Genomic DNA, 22,159 nt, shown 5'->3' on the forward strand with positions numbered 1-22,159 from the left:
AAGGCTAAGTAGCTGGATAATGGAAGAGGCTACACAGATGGACACAGGAGAAATGAACAAGGGAGCAAGATTGCCCAGAGCAACTGCAGCTCTGGGTCGCCTATCAGGCTAGATACTATGTGATACAATACACAACAGATGTAGTCGATAACAGGCTTGGGTCATACACGATGGATCAGATGGCAATAATACAGGAGGGCTAGGCAAATTCGTAGTCAAGAGGCAGTCAAGGGTCAGAACAAAAAACAATATACAATATTACAATAATATAATATTAATGATGCACAATATATGAAATGTAGCTCTCAAATAACTCACTAGCTAAAGCACAAGTAATGACAATTAACAACACAGACAACAAACAGACAGACGGAATGCTTAGCCAATCTAGTCGCTGCTTCAGCGACGGCAACATTCACACTGAGATAGACAAGACTAACAGGTAGGAGCATAACTAATAGCAACAGGCTGCTATAGTACGTCCTCAAGAACAAGGCAAGAACAATGCAAGAAGGAATACTACCAATCACCAACGTGGTGCTGACAGAATCCAAACTATCAGGATCAGAAGGACTTTACTGAACTCCGCAGGTCAGCAGACCTCCAGCATGCATGAAAATACAGAGCAGGGCATTATACAGGCAAGAACAAGGCAAGAACAATGCAAGAAGGAATACTACCAATCACCAACGTGGTGCTGGCAGAATCCAAACTATCAGGATCAGAAGGACTTTACTGAACCCCGCAAATCAGCAGACATCCAGCATGCATGAAAATACAGAGCAAGGCATTATACATTTTTACAATAACAACTTTCACAGCATGGACCCAACGACAACTCAGAGAGCTGAACGCTAAGTCGGGCGGGGTCTGAAATGGGAGGCAGACTTTTATGTCGGCATCAGCCAATGGATGCAGGCATGCAAATTCCCACACAGCTGAATGATAATTACGCAATCCTGAGCCAGCTTGATCACAAGCTGCCAGCTGAAAGACTCTCATAACAAATACATGCAATACTATGCAACGACATGCATGTCGTAAATCCAGGGATATCTGGCTGCAGTTCAATTGCAACAAACAAAGGGAAGAGTTATGACAGCATCCTGAGCTGCTCTGAACTGCAGAGTGATTGCAAATGACAATGAGACTCATTGTGAATGCGCAACCGAATGCAACCAGATAATTCAGAACTGCCCGGTTGCAGTCCCACTGCAACTGACAGAACATGCCACAGGAGAGATCGTGACATAACCACTTCACACCTAGATCCGTTTTCCCTTTATGGACTAGAGCAGTTCTAACAATATAGCTATCCCCCTTTTGAAGCAAAAACTTTATCACTACTTATGACATCTTAGTGATATATATATACATCATTTTGTCAGGAAATACTACATTTTCTGTGGGTGTTTTTTTGTCTTAGGTATTACTTTATTTCCTACGCATTTAAAAGAGAAAAAGAAAAAAATGTAAAAATACATACACTGTTTCTCAGTTTACACCGAAAATAAAAAGTGCTACTGTAGATTATACACCCTAATTAAATTTGGCTATTTATCCCATTTATTATCAAACTTAAAGAGGAACAGAACAACTGTGCTTGAGCGGCTAGTTGTAGTTGCTAGTTGCTGGTTGTCTATGGCAATAGCTCAACTGCATGGCATCTGAAATTTCGCCTTCTCCATCGGCAAAACCAAGTCTATCTTCTCCATGTCTGTTTTTAGTCTACTAACACTAGGGCTACTCCCACCTGTGTCTAGTGGTCACTTTGTCTGCTTTAAGGAAGTCCCTGGTAGTCTAATGGCCTCCTACTCCATAAGAGCCCTTTGTATTGAGCACAGGCATGTGCTATCATCATCAGTGCAGCAGAGTAGCAGACTAAGATTCACGTCCTTCTGCTATAGCTGGTGGCAGAGAAGACATGAATGTTCTATAGTCAGTGCACAAGTGATTAAAGTGGACCTGCACTCTAGCACATGACAGAAGGAAAACATATAGAAATGCAGCCTGTATGTATTTAGAACGTTTAGCCTGTCTAATTCCCCCTCATCTGTGCCTAATCACAAATTGTAATTTGATCCCTCAGTTGTGTCAGCTGACCGCCATGGCAGAGAGGCTAATTGGAAAGCACTGGATTTTAACACTTGGGGCTTGATTCACAAAAGAGTGCTAACTGTTAGCACGGGCGTTTTCGCGCGAATTTTGGCATTGCGCGCGTTCGCAAATTTTCACGCGAAACAATAACGGTTCGCGCGCAAACGTGAATTTTCATGTGAAAACGATATCGATTTTGTGGGAAAATGTGCGTTTGCACGCGAAAACGTTATCGTTTAGCGCGAAAATTCGCGAGCGCGCACAATGCGAAAATTCGCGTGAAAACGCCCGTGCTAACAGTTAGTACTCCTTTGTGAATCAAGCCCTATGTCTGCTTACATGAAGCAGGAAGGAAATACTCTACAGATTTATTGCAGGATTGGTATCAGCTGTAATGAAGAATTTTTTTTCTTTAAAAGTTGTTATGCTGTTGTGTATATTTAGAGCAGAGAGGAAGTTCTAAGTTTAGGTCCACTTTAACAAAGTTGAAGAAGCACCACAATGACATACAGTACAGCAGTGGTGCTCGCCAGTGATCTCGAATTCAAATTTACCCGTGATCATGGGTAGTTTTTTATGAATCCACGGGTAGTTTTTTATGAAGATCGATATTCTATTATATCCGAATTTTACTCTCAAATTAAACCCGTGATCACGAATTCGGATTCAGCTACCGTCGCCCAAAACCCGCCGACTTTAAGGGTTAATTGCAAAGCCCCCTTAAATGCCAGAATCACCAAATTTGCAGGTTATGTTAAGAAGAAAAGTGGGAGCAAGTGGAAATTTTTTTTTTTCAAAAAGACCTTATACTTTTTGAGTAAATCGATTTTAAAAGTTCAAAGAAAAAAACGATACATTTAAATCCCGGTCAATGACAGATCGTGGGAAATATTTCCCAGCAGTTAATAGCAAAGGCCCCTTACATCCTAGCAACACCAAATTTGCAGGATATGTTAAAAAGATAGTGGGAAATAATATTTTAAAAGAAAAATGTAACATTTTTTGGGGGGGGGAATGTTCTGAGTGTGGAAAATCTGACGTGGGGTCCCCCTTCCCGAGCCTCTGTAACCCCTTGTCCCCCATGCAGGCTGGGATAGCCAGAATGCGGAGCCCCTGCCGACTAGGCCTTCGCACCCTGAGCTATACCAGCCCGCATGGTCCATGGTATGGGGGGGCTCCGGGGGGGAGGAGCGGCCAAGCCTTCCCCTCCCCCCGGAGCCCTTGTCCAATCCATGGACAAGGGGCTCTTCCCCACCTCCGGGGCCCCAGGAGGAGGTGGGGGTAATGACTCCCTGGGGGGGGGGCATCTGGAAGTCCCCTTTAAGAAGCCATTCCATACACGGTGGGGTTCATTCACACAGGGACTTAGATCAATGAATGGGAACTGTATTCCTATTCAGTAATCTCCTAGCTAACAATCAGCAGCAGTATCAGCGGCGGGAATGCGCGGGGGGCCAGCGGGAGTGCACGATGGGGACTGACGTAGTAGCTATGTCTCTGCAAGAAGATATGGTGAAATGCAGGGATGTAGTTACTCGCCCCAGGGGAGGGGAAGTGGTTAGAGGAATTTTAAATACATGTAAATACATGTAAACACATGCAAATAAAAAGTACATTTCTTCTAGCGTAAAATGAGCTATAAATTAATTTTCCCCTTAGCTGCAGTCACTTACAGTAAGTAGTGTTAGAATTTAAGTATTATATGCTTGAATTCGTAGGCCTCAGTTACTTTAACTGAGTTAGTTAAAAGACTTGATGTGCAGAATCCCGACCACTTAAGGACCGGGCTCTTTTTGCCTGATATGTGCAGCGTGGGCTCTCCAGCCCACAGCACAGATCAGGTTTGCAGCATGGCGATCAGACTTCCCCCCTTTTTTCCCCACTAGGGGGATGTCCTGATGGGGGGGTCTGATCGCCGCCAGCTGTGCCGTATGATGTAAACAGCGGGGATTTCTTCCCTGCATGTTCACATTTAGCCTGCGAGCCGCGATCGGTGGCTCGCAGACTGTTCACGGAGACACCCTCCGTGAACTGACATGGAACGGCCACTCGTACGAGTGGCCGGTTCCATGTAAAACCACTAACGACCAGCCGCCGCCTATCGGCCTTAGGCGGTCGTTAAGCGTTAAGGAGAATTTCTCTTAGAGATAAATAAAGACAGTTCTGATTTTTGGTAGAACATTGAACTGGAACTCCCAAGGCTGTATCAGAGATATCCAGTGCGGAGGCCAGACCAGCTGGCGACAAACAACATAAACATGAGCCATTGTTATGAAAATATTCTCACAAGAACATTAAACAATGGCCTCCTCAGAACAAGATGACAGTTCCTTGGAAAATGGAATTTTCCAGGGCATGCGCAGTAAAGACTGTGCTTGTCATGATATCACGGGGTCTTATCAGCCAATAGCAGGCGATGGGTTATTGATCTGTCTCTGCTCAGATGATGTCACATTTAACTCTTCAGAGGTTAGTATAAGAAGAGCTAACGTAGCTCCCGGGGGGCTACTTCTGCTGCTTCTGACTTCTGGCTGATGACTTCCACCCTCTACTCTTTTTGTAATGTATTGTCATCTTATCTAACTGTATGCTGTAAATAGGCCTAAGTGCAATGTAGCATAGATGTAACATAAGAGAAAGCCTGGTTGCCATGCAATGGGACCAAGAGCTGTAACGCAAAGAGGACTTACTACAGAACAATTGCTTCGCTGTGTAGAGATAAGCATCTGTATATCTGTTTACTGAATAAACTCCTGAAACTTTGAGGACATCTACGAAGTTCAATCTCCTATGCTGTTGCTGTGATGAGAGTCGAGTTATCACACTACCTGTGATATGGTGCTGAAGGAAGGTGTAGTGTTGTTGCCCATAGCAACCAACGTATAGATTCTTACAAGCAGTAAATATCCGACAAATCTGATGGAATTTTGGACAAGCACAGCTCCTCATGATTGTATTTCTGTTTTTTTTTTCTATTTTCAAAAGCACTCATTGAATGGCAGTTGATCCGTCCAACTGCTAAAATAGAGTGCAAACAGGTGTGTGTGTGTGTGTGTGAGTTGGGGGGGGGGGGGGGCTGTATCTTTGTATAGATCCTTTCCAGGTGTTTTTGTAAAGAGTAAACAAAATACTGAAAATCCCCCATGAAGGTATGGACTAGTCCAAAACTTGTCAGGTTTGTCACATTTCTACTACTTACTGTAAGTGACAGCAAAAATGGAGAAAGGTAATTTAAGGCTTAATTTACAGTACACTGGAAGAAACATACTTTTTATCTGCAAGTGTTTACATGTATTTTAACCACTTGCCGACCGCCTTAAGCCGATGGGCGGCGGCAAGGGCTGGGCCCAAACGACCGCAATACGCCCATCGGCAGTGGCAGTGGCGGGCGTGGTTATGCGGCGATCGCGTAATTCATGACGCGATCAGCCGCCGGCGACTGGCTCCGCCCTCCTCACTCTGTAACCCGCCGGCCGTTCGGAAGCGCCGGCGGGTTACTTACTAGCACCCGGATCGCTGCTGCCGCTATGTATAATAGGCTTTGTAATGTATACAAAGCCTATTATACAGGCTGCCTCCTGCCCTGGTGGTCCCAGTGTCCGAGAGACCACCAGGGCAGGCTGCAGCCACCCTAGTCTGCACCCAAGCACACTGATTTCCCCCCCTGCCCCCTGATCGCCCACAGCACTCCTCAGACCACCCCCCAGACCACTGTTAGCACCCAATCACCCCCCTAATCACCCATCAATCACTCCCTTTCTGTCAACGCTATTTTTTTTAACCCTAAACTGCCCCCTGCTCCCTCCTGATCACCCCCCCCCACCCCTCAGATTCTCCCCAGACCCCCCCCCCCCCGTATACTGTATGCCTCTATCCCTCCTGTAATAACCCACTAATCACCTGTCAATCACCTGTCAATCATCCATCAATCACCCCCTGTCACTGCCACCCATCAATCAGCCCCTAACCTGCCCCTTGCAGGCAATCTGATCACCCACCCACACCAATAGATTGCCCGCAGATCCAATATCAGATCACCTCCCAAGTGCAGTGTTTACATCTGTTCTCTCCTCTAAACACCCACTAATTACCCATCAATCACCCATCAATCACCCCCTATCACCACCTGTCACTGTTACCCATCAGATTAGACCCTAATCTGCCCCTTGCGGGCACCCAATCACCCGCCCACACGCTCAGATTGCCCTCAGACCCCCCCCCCCCCCCCCTTATCAATTCGCCAGTGCATTATTTACATCTGTTCTTCCCTGTAATAACCCACTGATCACCTGTTAATCACCTGTCAATCACCTATCAATCACCCATCAATCACCCCCTGTCACTGCCACCCATCAATCACCCCCTGTCACTGCCACCCATCAATCAGCCCATAACCTGCCCCTTGCGGGCAATCTGATCACCCACCCACACCAACAGATCGCCCGCAGATCCGACATTAGATCACCTCCCAAGTGCAGTGTTTACATCTGTTCTCTCCTCTAAACACCCACTAATTACCCATCAATCACCTCCTATCACCACCTGTCACTGTTACCCATCAGAATAGACCCTAATCTGCCCCTTGCGGGCACCCAATCACCCGCCCACACGCTCAGATTGCCCTCAGACCCCCCCTTATCAATTCGCCAGTGCATTATTTACATCTGTTCTTCCCTGTAATAACCCACTGATCACCTGTCAATCACCTGTCAATCACCCCCTGTCACTGCCACCCATCAATCACCCCCTGTCACTGCCACCCATCAATCAGCCCCTAACCTGCCCCTTGCGGGCAATCTGATCACCCACCCACACCAATAGATCGCCCGCAGATCCGACATCAGATCACCTCCCAAGTGCAGTGTTTACATCTGTTCTCTCCTCTAAACACCCACTAATTACCCATCAATCACCCATCAATCACCCCCTATCACCACCTGTCACTGTTACCCAACAAATTAGACCCTAATCTGCCCCTTGCGGGCACCCAATCACCCACCCACATGCTCAGATTGCCCTCAGACCCCCCCTTATCAATTTGCCAGTGCATTATTTACATCTGTTCTTCCCTGTAATAACCCACTGATCACCTGTCAATCACCTGTCAATCACCTATCAATCACCCATCAATCACCCCCTGTCACTGCCACCCATCAATCACCCCCTGTCACTGCCACCCATCAATCAGCCCCTAACCTGCCCCTTGCGGGCAATCTGATCACCCACCCACACCAACAGATCGCCCGCAGATCCGACATCAGATCACCTCCCAAGTGCAGTGTTTACATCTGTTCTCTCCTCTAAACACCCACTAATTACCCATCAATCACCTCCTATCACCACCTGTCACTGTTACCCATCAGAATAGACCCTAATCTGCCCCTTGCGGGCACCCAATCACCCGCCCACACGCTCAGATTGCCCTCAGACCCCCCCTTATCAATTCGCCAGTGCATTATTTACATCTGTTCTTCCCTGTAATAACCCACTGATCATCTGTCAATCACCTCCTGTCACCACCCTAGCACTCATATCCATCAGATCAGGCCCAATACAACCTGTCATCTAAGAGGCCACCCTGCTTATGACCGGTTCCACAAAATTTGCCCCCTCATAGACCACCTGTCATCAAAATTTGCAGATGCTTATACCCCTGAACAGTCATTTTGAGAAATTTGGTTTCCAGACTACTCACGGTTTTAGGCCCGTAAAATGCCAGGGCAGTATAGGAACCCCACAAGTGACTCCATTTTAGAAAAAAGACACCCCAAGGTATTCTGTTAGGTGTATGACGAGTTCATAGAAGATTTTATTTTTTGTCAAAAGTTAGCGGAAATTGATTTTTATTGTTTTTTTCACAAAGTGTCATTTTTCACTAACTTGTGACAAAAAAATAAAATCTTCTATGAACTCACCATACACCTAACAATACCTTGGTGTGTCTTCTTTCTAAAATGGGGTCACTTATGGGGTTCCTATACTGCCCTGGCATTTTAGGGGCCCTAAATCGTGAGAAGTAGTCTAGAAAACAAATGCCTCAAAATGACCTGTGAATAGGACGTTGGGCCCCTTAGCGCACCTAGGCTGCAAAAAAGTGTCACACATGTGGTATCCCCGTACTCAGGAGAAGTAGTATAATGTGTTTTGTGGTGTATTTTTACACATACCCATGCTGGGTGGGAGAAATATCTCTGTAAATGGACAATTGTGTGTAAAAAAAATAAAAAATGTGTCATTTACAGAGATATTTCTCCCACCCAGCATGGTTATATGTAAAAATACACCACAAAACACATTATACTACTTCTCCTGAGTACGGCGATACCACATGTGTGACACTTTTTTTCAGCCTAACTGTGCTAAGGGGCCCAAAGTCCAATGAGTACCTTTAGGATTTCACAGGTCATTTTGAGACATTTGGGTTCAAGACTACTCCTCACGGTTTAGGGCCCCTAAAATGCCAGGGCAGTATAGGAACCCCACAAGTGACCCCATTTTAGAAAGAAGACACCCCAAGGTATTCCGTTAGGTGTATGATGAGTTCATAGAAGATTTTATTTTTTGTCACAAGTTAGCGGAAATTGATTTGTATTGGGTTTTTTTTCACAAAGTGTCATTTTCCGCTAACTTGTGACAAAAAAAAAATCTTCTATGAACTCACCATACTCTTAACAGAATACCTTGGGGTGTCTTCTTTCTAAAATGGGGTCACTTGTAGGGTTCCTATACTGCCCTGGCATTTTAGGGGCCCTAAACCGTGATGAGTAGTGTAGAATCCAAATGCCTCAAAATGACCTGTGAATAGGACGTTAGGCCCCTTAGCGCACCTAGGTTACAAAAAAGTGTCACACATGTGGTATCGCCATACTCAGGAGAAGTAGTATAATGTGTTTAGGGGTGTACTTTTATACATACCCATGCTGGGTGGGAGAAATCTCTCTGTAAATGGACAATTGTGTGTAAAAAAAAAAATCAAAAAATTGTCATTTACAGAGATATTTCTCCCACCCAGCATCTGTATGTGTAAAAATAAACCCCAAAATACATTATACTACTTCTCCTGAGTACGGTGGTACCACATGTGTGGCACTTTTTTTCACCCTAAGTGCGCTAAGGGGCCCAAAGTCCAATGAGTACCTTTAGGATTTCATAGGTCATTTTGTGACATTTGGTTTCAAAACTACTCCTCACGGTTTAGGGCCTCAAAAATGCCAGGGCAGTATAGGAACCCCACAAATGACCCCATTTAAGAAAGAAGACACCCAAAGGTATTCCGTTAGGAGTATAGTGAGTTCATAGAAGATTTTATTTTTTGTCACAAGTTAGCGGAAAATGACACTTTGTGAAAAAAAACAATTAAAATCAATTTCCGCTAACTTGTGACAAAAAATAAAATCTTCTATGAACTCACCATACTCCTAACGGAATACCTTGGGGTGTCTTCTTTCTAAAATAGGGTCATTTGTGGGGTTCCTAAACTGCCCTGGCATTTTAGGGGCCCTAAACCGTGAGGAGTAGTCTTGAAACCAAATGTCGCAAAATGACCTGTGAAATCCTAAAGGTACTCATTGGACTTTGGGCCCCTTAGCGCAGTTAGGGTGCAAAAAAGTGCCACACATGTGGTATCGCCGTACTCAGAACAAGTAGTATAATGTGTTTTGGGGTGTATTTTTACACATACCCATGCTGAGTGGGAGAAATATCTCTGTAAATAGACAATTGTGTGTAAAAAAAATAAACAAATTGTCATTTACAGAGATATTTCTCCCACCCAGCATGGGTTTGTGTAAAAATACACCCCAAAACACATTATACTACGTCTCCTTAGTACGGCAATACCACATGTGTGGCACTTTTTTGCAGCCTAACTGCGCTAAGGGGCCCAAAGTCCAATGAGCATCTTTAGGCTTTACAGGGGTGCTTACAATTAGGCACCCCCCAAAATGCCAGGACAGTGAACATACCCCACAAATTACCCCATTTTGGAAAGTAGACACTTCAAGGTATTCAGAGAGAAGCATAGTAAGTCCGTGGCAGATTTAATTTTTTTTGTCAGAAGTTAGAAGAAATGGAAACTTTTTTTTTTGTCACAAAGTGTCATTTTCCGCTAACTTGTGACAAAAAATAAAATCTTCTATGAACTCACCATGCCTCTCACTGAATACTTTGGGATGTCTTCTTTCCAAAATGGGGTCATTTGGGGGGTATTTATACTATCCTGGAATTTTAGCACCTCATGAAACATGACAGGTGGTCAGAAAAGTCAGAGATGCTATAAAATGTGAAAATTCACTTTTGGCACCATAGTTTGTAACTTTTACCCAATCCAATAAATATACACTGAATGTTTTTTTTTTTTTTTATCAAAGACATGTAGCAGAATAACTTTTGCGCTCAAATGTATAGGAAATTTTACTTTATTTGAAAAATGTCAGCACAGAAAGCTAAAAAAGTCATTTTTTTGATGAATATAATAAAAACTAAAAACTCGCAGCAGCAATCAAATAGCACCAAAAGAAAGCTGTATTAGTGACAAGAAAAGGAGGTAAAATTCATTTAGGTGGTAGGTTGTATGACCGAGCAATAAACCGTGAAAGCTGCAGTGGTCTGAATGGAACAAAAGGCTCTGGTCCTTAAGAGGCGAAAAGACTGTGGTCCTCAAGTGGTTAAATTTTACAATTGTTTTATGATAGTGGTCCTTTAAGAATGTAAACCAGTGTAAGAAAAGATTTTGAAGGGCAAACAGTGACAAAATAATTTACAAAGCAATATTGTAAAATATGAGCACTTTTATTCATTAAGTTACATTCATCAATTATCCTCTAAGCTTTCATAAATGTATGAGAGGAAAAAAATAAGGAAAAAAAAATCAGCACGGGGAATAGATTAACATTTTGCATTTTTGTTTGCCAAGAAATGTGTTTTGCCTTGTGTGTATCATAACTTTTATAGATCATGAACAATAATGGAAAGGATGCCATATCTCATTCTAGATGAAACCAGTAAAGTGCCTAGTTATAGAAAACTACACAGAAACCTTCTCTCTTATATCTCTTTTATGTTTGCTGAGAGAGTTTTGAGCAGTTTATAGCTGTTTTGATGTAGTTTATTGTTTTTAATAATTAGATTAGACTTAATCCCTCCAAGATGATTTCACCTTAGATCCAGTGTTTTGGCTTATGGCAATTCAAAGGGAACCATAGGTGAACATGAAAAAGATTTTATACACACCTGGGGCTTCCTCCATCCCGGAACGCTCTGATCGATCCCACACCGCCGTCCTTCCGCTGCCCACAGCTATGAGAACCGGGACCCCACTCTGCCGTCAGTCGGAGCCAGTCGAAGCGTAAGGGAGGTGCGCTGTTTGCATATTTCTGCAGCAGCCACTGGAGAGATATGTAGAGGGCGCACTTCTCCTGCGTAGGCTGGCTCCGATGACATCAGTGATGGGACCCGGTTCTCGTAGATGCAGGCAGCGGAGGACGGCGGCGTGGGATCGATCATAGCGTATGGGGATGGAGAAAGCCCCAGGTATGTATAACATCTTTTTCATGTCCCCATCTCTGGTTCCTTCTAAGTACAATCTAAGGTTTTTGCCAATATGCACTTATTTCATTATTTTCAGAGCATGCGAGTTGTGTTTTCCGGATTTCCTTGTCACTTGGCCACAAGGTAAACTTTTCCTTCCTCTACATAAATTAAGTGCTGTGTGTATGTACACATCACTCTGCATATACACCGTAACAGCATAGCATGTCCTTCAGTCAGTAGAAAAAGTACAAGAGATGCTGACAAGAATGGTTTTAATGAGGTCAGGTCAGCACAGGGCTCATCAGTTCAGTTAGCCCACACAGTATTGCAGCTGGCTGAAAGTTTTGAATAAGAATGAAACCATTTATTGGTTCGGTCTCGAGAAAGCCCTGATTTGGGGGCGAAACGGCCGTTGACTATACCTCCGCACCTCCATGCTGCTGCAGTGACTGGATAAGTACCACTGGTTTTCTTTTCACATGCAATTTTTTATGCCATTGCTATGCCCTGTTATTTTTAAATGAAGATAATTAAAAAGTTGCTTTTTATACTGGATGAGCTGCTCCTGGGATTGCTTTCTTCTCTTTGCATTATTGAATGGACTTTACAAAATAATACCGGATGTTGCACCACCTGTTGTATGTGGCTTATGGCATATGCATGTAGTGCACTCGCCACAGTCCATTCTCCTTGTTTTTGAAACCATTTATTGGCTGACTTTCAAAGATTTAAAGCATAAGCTTTCAATATAAAAGTGTGCAATGAACAAAATGTTACAAAGCACAACTTACAGCATATACGAGGGTTGTACAGAAAGTAACAGCCATTTGCTTTTATAAGCCACACAAGGTAGGTTTTCAGTGTGCAGCAAAGTCCCCATTATCTGAGACTCAGGCAACCGGAAGTCTAAACTAACCAGAATGGCTGAGGGGGAAAACGGGGCTAAACTTTTGGGAGTTTTTAGAGCAGAAACTACTCACTGAGCCGCTGGGTGCGATCTGCTGCATATCCTGCAGCTCCCAGTGGCTTTCTGGCATCCATGCACACTCCCAGCATGTCCTGTGTTACCTAACCCACCAGGAGCCATACAATCTACTGCCGGTTCAAGCAACCGGCAAGCACATTTTGGCCAACAGGCAATCCCCACCTATGCCGGATCCTGGGGACTTTGCTGTCTATTTTTTTTACAGTTCAAATTTTTGGGGATTATTGTGATAAAAAGAATAAGTACAAACAATTTCCTTTTATTGTAGTTTAACTTGCATCTGTCAGGTTAATCTCTATTGCAGAATGCCAGTAAGGCTTGGTACCCATGGAATGATGAAAGTGCCAGTAACTAACGAAACATGGCAGATGATTCGTTACTCGGCAGGTGGGAACAGTCGCCTCACAACAATGGTTTAAGATTGGTCATTTCGGATGCACAATGCTATTGTTCGCAACCTTCCCCCTGCCTGCTAGAAACCACTCTGTTGCATGCACTAATCGTCCCTCTGCTCCCCTCACATAGCACATAGGCATCGTCAGACAGATGTTGCTAATGTGTATATACAGTGTTATGGCTGCGCTGTTGCCCTGCAGGGATCAGTATCTTATCAAAAGAGCTCAGAGAAACATCTTCAGGTGAGTATGTAGCTTAACTGTTTGTTCAGCAGGAATAATATGATGCCCAACCCTGTCAGTTCCTCCTATCCAAAAGTTAAAAGTCATTTGCTTTTATTAGGCAACACATGATATTTGTTTTGTGTAATTTAACTTGCACCTTTAAGGGTAGCTTCTTCCCTCCCTGCATCACTTGTCACATGACTGCAGAATGCTGGTAACTGTTTATTTAGCAGCATTACCATTAAGCCCCCTATCAAATCATCCTACTTAGGTGGGAAATGTGGCCCTACTATAACAAAGGGTTTGAAAACCTTGTAAAAAGTTAAAATAAATTCTTAAAGAGAGTCTGAAGCGAGAATAAATCTCGCTTCAGACCTCATAAATAGCAGGGGCATGTGTGCCCCTGCTAAAACGCCGCTATCCTGCGGCTTAACTGGGGTCCCTGATCCCACAAATCCCCTTCGTAAAGCGGGGGAGCGCTTCTTGGTTGGGGCAGGGCTAACCGCCGCAGCCCTGCCCCACGCGCGTCTGTAAGCACGTATCTCCGCCCCCCCCCCCACCCCTCTCAGTCTTCCTTCACTGAGAGGGGCGGGGGAGAGGCGGCGATGTGCCGCTGATAGACGCGACTGGAGGCAGGGCTGCGGCGGTTAGCCCTGCCTCCAGGAGCGACCAAATGTACGACCAAGTCGTGCGGGGGGGATTTGGGGGTGAAGGGACCCCCGTTTAGCGGCGCGATAGCGGCGGTTTAGCAGGGGCACACGTGCTTCTGCTAACTTTGAGCTCTGAAGCGAGATTTATTCTCGCTTCAGAGTCTCTTTAAATACAGGAGGATACATAATCAAAAGATTGTGTGACTAGACTAAAATGTTTCCTTATGTGATAAATGGAAACAGCTGTTGCTTTCCAGATGACCCTCCTTCAGTTGGACAGCAGAAGGAACCACAGAGATTGTTTGCTAATATAAGTCAGTGTCGATAAGATGTATTAAATACAAATGAAAACCAAAAATGGGGCATGTATCATGTTTGCTAATCACGAGAATGCTGCCAAGATTTATGACAAACAGATAAAATCCTCCTGTGAATTTCTTGCATACCTTGGAAGGTGTGACATGGCCAGAAAGGATCATAAATCCAGGATTCACTCAGATTAAATAGTTATGCATCTTAATGACATTGATTTATATTGGAAAAAAATCTATGTGCCTCCTTCTGATGTCCAAATCTATATAGGTTGAGGTTTTAAAGATCGATTTCAGTACACAGCATGTAAATGTCTGAAATATCTATTTCTATACAGATAGTTTTCTCTTTGAATCTTATAAAAAAATAGCCAGTAAATTGTATCATACTGATTCAAGACTTTCTGTGTTTGCCCATTCCCCAACAGCAGGCACAGAATTGACATGGAAATGTAACTTTTGAATTGGTGTTATTTTTGTTCACAGTTTTTCAAAAATGTCTTCTGTATTGGGTTTTTACAGGGACGTAATAAGACTGCAATGGTTATAGTGTACCTAAACTGACGTGACATGATGACATAAACGCAGATATATATAATACTAAGCCTACATAGAACTTGCCTGTGAACACTTTTTATTTTTTGTGTGGCAAGTGTTAATAGTGTATTATCTATAGAGCCTTCTACTACCTAACAGCTATACTATCTAATAGAGATAATTTGTATACAAATTAAGCAATCAAACAGTAAGTCAAGTGCAGCCCCGGCTCTCCTGAAGATTAAAGGATTGTTTCCACTAGGGGTGATTTGCGTAATTTCCCCGCGTGCAAATTTGGATAGGGAGATGCAGCCTATTGAAATCAATAGGCTGCCAATTGATTCTCATGTGGGGAAAAAAACAGATGGCATGTAGAAAAAAATCGCATCACACATGTGAATCCCTATAGCTGTTCATGACAGAACTGGAGGGATTGGGATGTATTCTTGCATCACAGCAAGTGGCAGCATGCATTTTATCTAAGTGAGCAAACACTGCTGATAACTGGAGAGAGCAGAAAAGTTGAAATGTACATTATTTATTTTTGCACTTATTTGTTTGTTTTCTTCTTTTTGAATGCTGCTAGATCTTTCCTGTACTGTGCTTAAGATGAGCTTAATGTATTCTTTGTGCTTTATCGCTATATTTCTACTGTACTCAGTATTTAATGTGGGATGTTATTTACTGTTTTTGTGAGTAGAGTGGACTCTGTGGGCCAGATTTATCAAAGTGTCAGCGACAGTTTTTTCTTCTAAAACTGTTCTAACCAGCAGAGGAACTGTTCTGCATGATAGTAAGAAGCTTCTTAAATCCTACGTAATAGTGGCAATTTAGCGTGTATTTCTAGAGCTGCACTACAGTTAAGAAAAGTGCAAATCCATCCCTAAACTGCTGCAGATTATGAAGTGTTTAATAGCTGTTCTACGGATAGTGCAGCAGTGCAGGCTAGGCATGATTTGTGAAGGGCTCCTCCCCCTCACTCAGAGCCTGCTGACAGCAGATGTATTGGTTACCTCAGCAACAGCAATTCCTCGCACACATTGGAACTGTCTGAGAGACCTTCCTAACTCCTCCTATTCCTAACAGTTTAAGAAGGAATCTGCACTGTTTAGTGATTACTTAGGAAGTCTGAGGCAGTTCTGCACGGATTTCTAAAAACATACTAATATTTTGTCTCAGACAATCTTGATAAATGTCCCCCTGTGAAACCTGTAATTAGAGTTGTCTCGAGCCTCTGATTTTAGGTTCGCAAACCTCTACGCGAACATGTGAAAAAAGTTTGCGAACCGGAGAACTTCACGAACCGCCATAAACTTCAATGGGCAGGCAAACTTTCAAAACTACAAACACTAATTCTGGCCACTAAAGGGATGGAAAAGATGTTTCAGGGGGTCTAACACCTGGAGGGGGGCATGGCGGAGTGGGATACACGCCAAAGGTCCCGGGGAAAAATCCAGATTTGATGCACAGCAGGGTTTAAGGGAAGAAATCACAATGCATTACTAAATTGGAGGCCTAAAGTGCTTTAAAACATCTTGCATGTGTATAGATCAATCAGGTAGTGTAATTAGTGTACTGCTTCACACTGACAGAATAAACTCACTTTGTAATGCACCGCAAACAGCTGTTAGTGTAGTGACGGGTGGCCATGCTGGACTGGTGCGCACCAGGCGAGAGTGCAGGCGATGGCGGTTTTCAAGCCTATATGGTTGGGCTGAGGTAGCTCAATGACAGAACAACAGTGACTGAGTGTCCAGCTGATTGAATTTGGTCTGTCCACAATGAAGCAAGGACCTTATTATCTTTTTAGGTCAGATGTGCCCCCCAACACACTCATATAGCCGGTCATTGCTTCATTGTGATACTCAAGCCCCTTCACCGCGGAAGTTATGATCACGAAGGGGAATTTACACATGTACATGCCTTTTGTTTTGTTGTTGCAGCCCAGCGCAGCCAGAAAAATTAGGCAGGCATGTACTTGCACCAGAACAATTATTATAGTGGCCGCTGCTAGCAGCGGTCTTAAAAATTTAGGAGTCCACCTGGAGTCCTGGACCCTGTTGGTGGTGGCGGAGAAGGCAGTCAAGCGGCCTGCAGGCAGAGATGCTGTGTGGGGACCGACTTAGTCTTGGGGCAGGCAGTCACACGGTATGCAGACAGAGATGCTGTGTGTGAGGACTGTCTTCGGGCAGGCCTGACCGTGCTTTGCAGACCAGGCATCCGTGGTCAGATGGACCCTTGACCCAACGCTGTGTGCCAGAGATGACACCACTTGCCTTTCAACATCACGGTACAGTTTGTGTATCGCCTTTTTTGAGAAATAATTGTGTGATGGTATCTCACACTGCGGTGTGTGGCTATGCTTTTGTGTGCTGCTTTTCCTCAAGTGGTCATCCCATTGCAGTTTGTGCTTTGTAACCATGTGCCTTTGTAAGCTAGTTGTTCCTACGCAGGTCTTGGTCTTTCCATGGCTCAATTTTCGGTGGCAGAAAGTACAGATGGCATTGCTCTCATCTGAGGCAGACACACAAAAAATGTCCACACCGCTGAGCCCTGGGATGATGGCACTTTGGTGATGGCAGCCGACGGAGTGTTAAGTGGGGTGCCAGAATCAGAGCAGGAGGAGAAAGATATGTCATGCTTCCATCTGGAAGCTAAGGAAGATGAGGTGTTCCGTGTTAAATAGTCAACTACGTCCTGACAATATTGGGGGTTGATGACACGTGCCTTCTTCTGAACACTGAACTTTGGTTGAGGGCCGCACAAAATCACGACAGCACAACCTCAAACAGACCTGCCGGGTGGCCTGCCTCTGCCTCTTGTTTTGTCCATATTGGGTGGGATGAAATGAAAGGTATGCACAGACTTGACTAATACGATATGCGGTTACACAGGTGCAGTGAAAATGTTGCAGTGACTGCTGGTACAACAATGTGCGGTCACACCGTTGCAGTGAAAAGGTGACTGCTGGTACAACAATGTGCGGTTACACAGGTGCAGTGAAAGGTATGCATGGACTGGTATATAAAACAGTGTGCGGTCACATAGATGCAGTGAAAACTATACAGTGACTGCTATATAAAACAGCGTGCGGTCACACAGGTGCAGTGAAAGGTATGCAGTGACTGGTATTACAAATGTGCAGCTGTCACACACACAGGTACAGTATACAGGTATGCAATGACTGGTAAATATAACTGTGTGCTGTTACACAGGTGCAGTGAAAGGTATGCACGGACTGTTATTACAAGTGAGTAGCTGTCACATAAACAGGTACAGTGAACAGGTATGCCGTGACTGGTATATATAACTGCGTGCTGTTACACAGGTGCAGTGAAAGGTATGCACGGCACGGACTGGTATTACAAATGTGCAGCTGTCACACACACAGGTGCAGTGAAAAGGTAGGCACTGAATGTGCTGGGCCTTGCACAGTATAGCAATTAGCAAGGGCCAGCTGCGACAGCCAGGGCTGTATATGCAGTGTTAGTGGGCCGCACACAAAAAAAACATCACAAGAACATTAGCTCTCAAAAGAGCTTTGTTGGGGTGCTTTTTAGCAATATGTATCAGCAAGGAGCAAGCTAACAAGCCTAACAAGAGCCTAACTAAGCTTTCCCTATGTCTCTGCAGCAACTTCTCCCTTCTCTCACTACTACAGCAGGCATGGGCTCGCGGAATTCCGCGGAAGCTTAAATTCCGAATTCCGTCGGAATTTGGGTTTCCGGGTCGTTCCGCGGAATCCGGAATATACAATCCGGAATTCGGAATTCCGCGGAAATCAGACAAAACGGAACCGGAATGAATTGACCAATGAGGAGATGCGGAATGAGTTGACCAATCATGATCAGAGGAAATGTAGCGCGGTAAAAAAAACCCGTAATTCCGTATATTTAATGCGGAAATCTGTATAAATATACGGAAAATTTGATGTAAACGGAAAAGTACTGTCCAATAACTGTCCTCATAAATTTACACCAATCACAGGCCCTAGCAACCACATCCTAGCTACCTATCAGAGTCTATCCCACCCCTCTAGTATATAAGACAGGCTTATGCTGATGTCATGTGTGGGTTTTAGTTAGAGGAGAATTGTGAAAGAGAGAGCTCAGAGCTGCAGTATTATATTGTGTGCTGTTGAGACATTTTTTTTCACTGTGATTGCTAATTTGCTATTATTGCTATATATATTAGATAGATACTAGTAGTAGTGAGAGATAGATTTGATTGTAGTGTGATTGTAGACAGTGTGAGAGCAGTTTGAAGTTAGATCAGGCCTGTATTAGTAGTGTGAGTGAGAGACAGATTTAGTGTGATAGATACAGTTTGAGTGACAAGTGACTGAGAGTAGTTTGAAATTAGTAAGTCAGTGAGAGTGGTTAGATAAAGCTAGATAGTCTAGTGTATTTTATTTCCTTTTTCATAGTGTCAGTTTTTCTTTTATACTTTGTTTCATTCACTTTGATTTCATTTTGATTTCATTTCACTTTGATTTCATTGACTTCATTGATTTTCTTCATTGATTGCCTGTAAGTCCCCTTCCCTCTTCTTAAATAAAATTTAATTTCACTACTGTCCCAGACCCCTACCAAAAAAATATAAAAATGAGGCACATCAAGAAGAGTGTTGGTGGACGAGGTGGGTCCTCCTCATCAGGACGCCAGCAGCAGGCAGGGCCCAGCAATGTAGAAGAAAGTGATCAGTTTGAGGTTCTTCCTGGGCGCAGCAGGGGAACTCCCCGGATCACTTCTATGTTCCCAACCACTGGGCGCCGCATCATTGGCAAGCAGGATGCGGCCTCATTGGTTGACTGGATCGGTGCGGAGCCCTCCACCCAATCTGAAGAGCTGATGTGCAGTGGCAGCAGTGCAAATAGCAGGGAAGACTCTGTGGCAGCTGGTCATGTTGCAGAGTCTGGCTTCTCCCCCAATCTTTTGGACGATGATGCTGACGAGGGTAATATTGGACAATTGTGGGGAGAAGCCCTGCATGAGACAATGGGACCCAATTCACAAAGTTTGGTGGAGGATGTGGTGAATGAAGTGGCTCCAGTTTTTTCTCCATCCACTCGTCCACCAAGAAATGCCCCAGTCAATCGTCGTGAACTGTCAAGTCCCCATTTGGAGGACGATTTGTCTTGTGTGGGTGATTATGAGGTGACCGACAAAAATTGGACGCCAACTAATTCACCGAACAGCAGCAGTGAAAGTGAACCTGTTAGGCGTTCATCGGTCAGGAGGGTGCATCTGGTGGAGTCTAGGGGGGGCATGGACTCCGCTGGTGGTGTGATAGGCAGCAGCAGCAGCATGCTTAATCAGCAGGGCCAAACACAGCAGCAGCAGCAGCTTGTCCAGCAGCCTGCAGCACCATCTGTGAGCACCCAGTCCCATGCTGGTCAGCGACCGGTCAACACCAAGAGAAAGGGCCGGACCTCCCAAGCATGGGACTATTTCACTGATCACTCACAGGATCCTTCCCGTGCAGTGTGTAACCTGTGCAGTGTGTCGGTGAGCAGAGGGAAAGCAGCATCTGGGTTTGGGACATCAGGTTTGCGTTCCCACCTTAAAACAAGTCATATTGTGCAGTGGGACTTAATAAAAAAAAATACCAGCCAAAGTAAAGGCAGCAGTGCACAGAGTGCGGCAGGAGGAGATGCAGCAGTTCCTCTCAGCCGTTCCTCTGTGCGTCCTGTGCAACCTGCGCAGTCCCACTGCATGGCTGTTCCCTCTGCACGCCAGGCTGGTGGCGGCAACCAGACCTTGGCGGTGTGCTCATCACCAGCTGTCTCCTCCCCACAAAATGTTGCCGCCCAGCGCCAAGCCTCTCTCACTGAGATGGTTGCACGGAAGAGGCCTCTCCCCCCTAATGATCCCATAGCGCTACGCAACAATGGGCTCGTGGCAAAGCTGTTGGCCCAACAGCTCTTGCCCTATCAGTTTGTGGAAAGTGCCCCCTTCCGCCAACTGATGAGCTGTTTGGCTCCACAATGGCGGGTCCCCAGCCGCCATTACTTTTCCCGAGTTGCTATCCCTGCCCTACACCTGGATGTAGCTGGGCGTGTATCCCTTTCATTGGACTACGCGGTTTGTGGAAGGGTGCACCTCACTACCGATGCCTGGACCAGCAGGCATGGGCAGGGACGCTATTTGACTGTGACAGCTCACTGGGTCACCCTTCATGGCGCTGGGGAGGGTATGAGCTGTGGGGCTCTGGTGGTGCCGCCCCGGGGGGTCAAGGGGAGGCCCGTCTCCCTCCCTTCTGCCACTTCTTCTGTAGCAGGTCAGGCCGCTGCTGAGCCTCCCAGCAAGCGGCCACGCTGTTACGCTAATCTTCAGCACAAGCGCTGTCAAGCTGTGCTGAGGATGGAGCCAGTGCAAGACAGGAGTCTCACGGGAGATGTGATCCTGTCTGTCCTACAGGAGCAGATCCAGCAGTGGCTGACCCCCCGAGATCTGTTGACAGGTAATGTGGTGTCAGACAATGGCACCAACATTCTGGCCGCCATTCGTACTGGTGGCTACACACACCTGCCTTGCCTCGCACATGTCCTCAACCTCATCGTGCAACGGTTTCTGCGAACCTATGAGGGTTTGAGTGACGTGGTGCTTTTGGCACGTAAAGTGTGTGGCCACATTAGACGCTCCGCAACCGCCACCGCGTCCTTGGCCAAACTGCAGCGCATCCACAGCTTGCCGCAGCACAAGCTGATGGTTGACTGCCAGACGCGGTGGAACTCCACACTGTACATGTTGAGAAGGTTGTTGGAGCAAAAAATGGCGGTCATCCATTACCTGTCTTCAGCCTCCTCCTCCCATTCGTCAAGACCACCTCCGGAGAATCTGACTGGGGACCAGTGGCGGCAGATCAGGGAGGTCTGCAATGTTTTGGCACCTTTTGATGAGGCTACCAAGGTGGTCAGCATGGAGCACTGCAACATTTCCGAAGTGCTTCCCCTTGTGCTAATGCTGGACAGGACACTGGGCCACCTGATAGAATTGGCGGAGGAAGGCCATGCTGGGGCAAGTGGTGGAGAGCCCCAGGATGCTCAGGCCCAGGAGGAGGAGGAGGAGGAGGTGGTGGTGACAGAGTCAGGGCCTGAACATGCGGGAGAGCTAATCGTCCGGGGGTGGGACGACCTTAATGAGCAGCAGGAGCATGAAGCAGAAAATGCCCTTTCTGACAGCCAGGAAGAGTTGGAAAGCGGTCATCTCTCCCACATGGCTGCTCACATGCTCCTCTGCCTCAGGAAGGACCCCCGGATCATCCGACTGAAAGCGAGGGATGATCTGTGGGTGGCCACCATATTGGACCCACGCTGCAAGGGGAAAGTGGGGGAGTTAATGGGATGTACCCAACAATTTAGCTCCCGAATGTCAGCAATCCGGCAGGATTTAATCAGGCGAGTGGAGCAGGCCTTTCCACCACCAC

The sequence above is a fragment of the Hyperolius riggenbachi genome, chromosome 2 (assembly GCF_040937935.1).
Source record: "Hyperolius riggenbachi isolate aHypRig1 chromosome 2, aHypRig1.pri, whole genome shotgun sequence".
Classification (NCBI taxonomy): Eukaryota; Metazoa; Chordata; class Amphibia; order Anura; family Hyperoliidae; genus Hyperolius; species Hyperolius riggenbachi.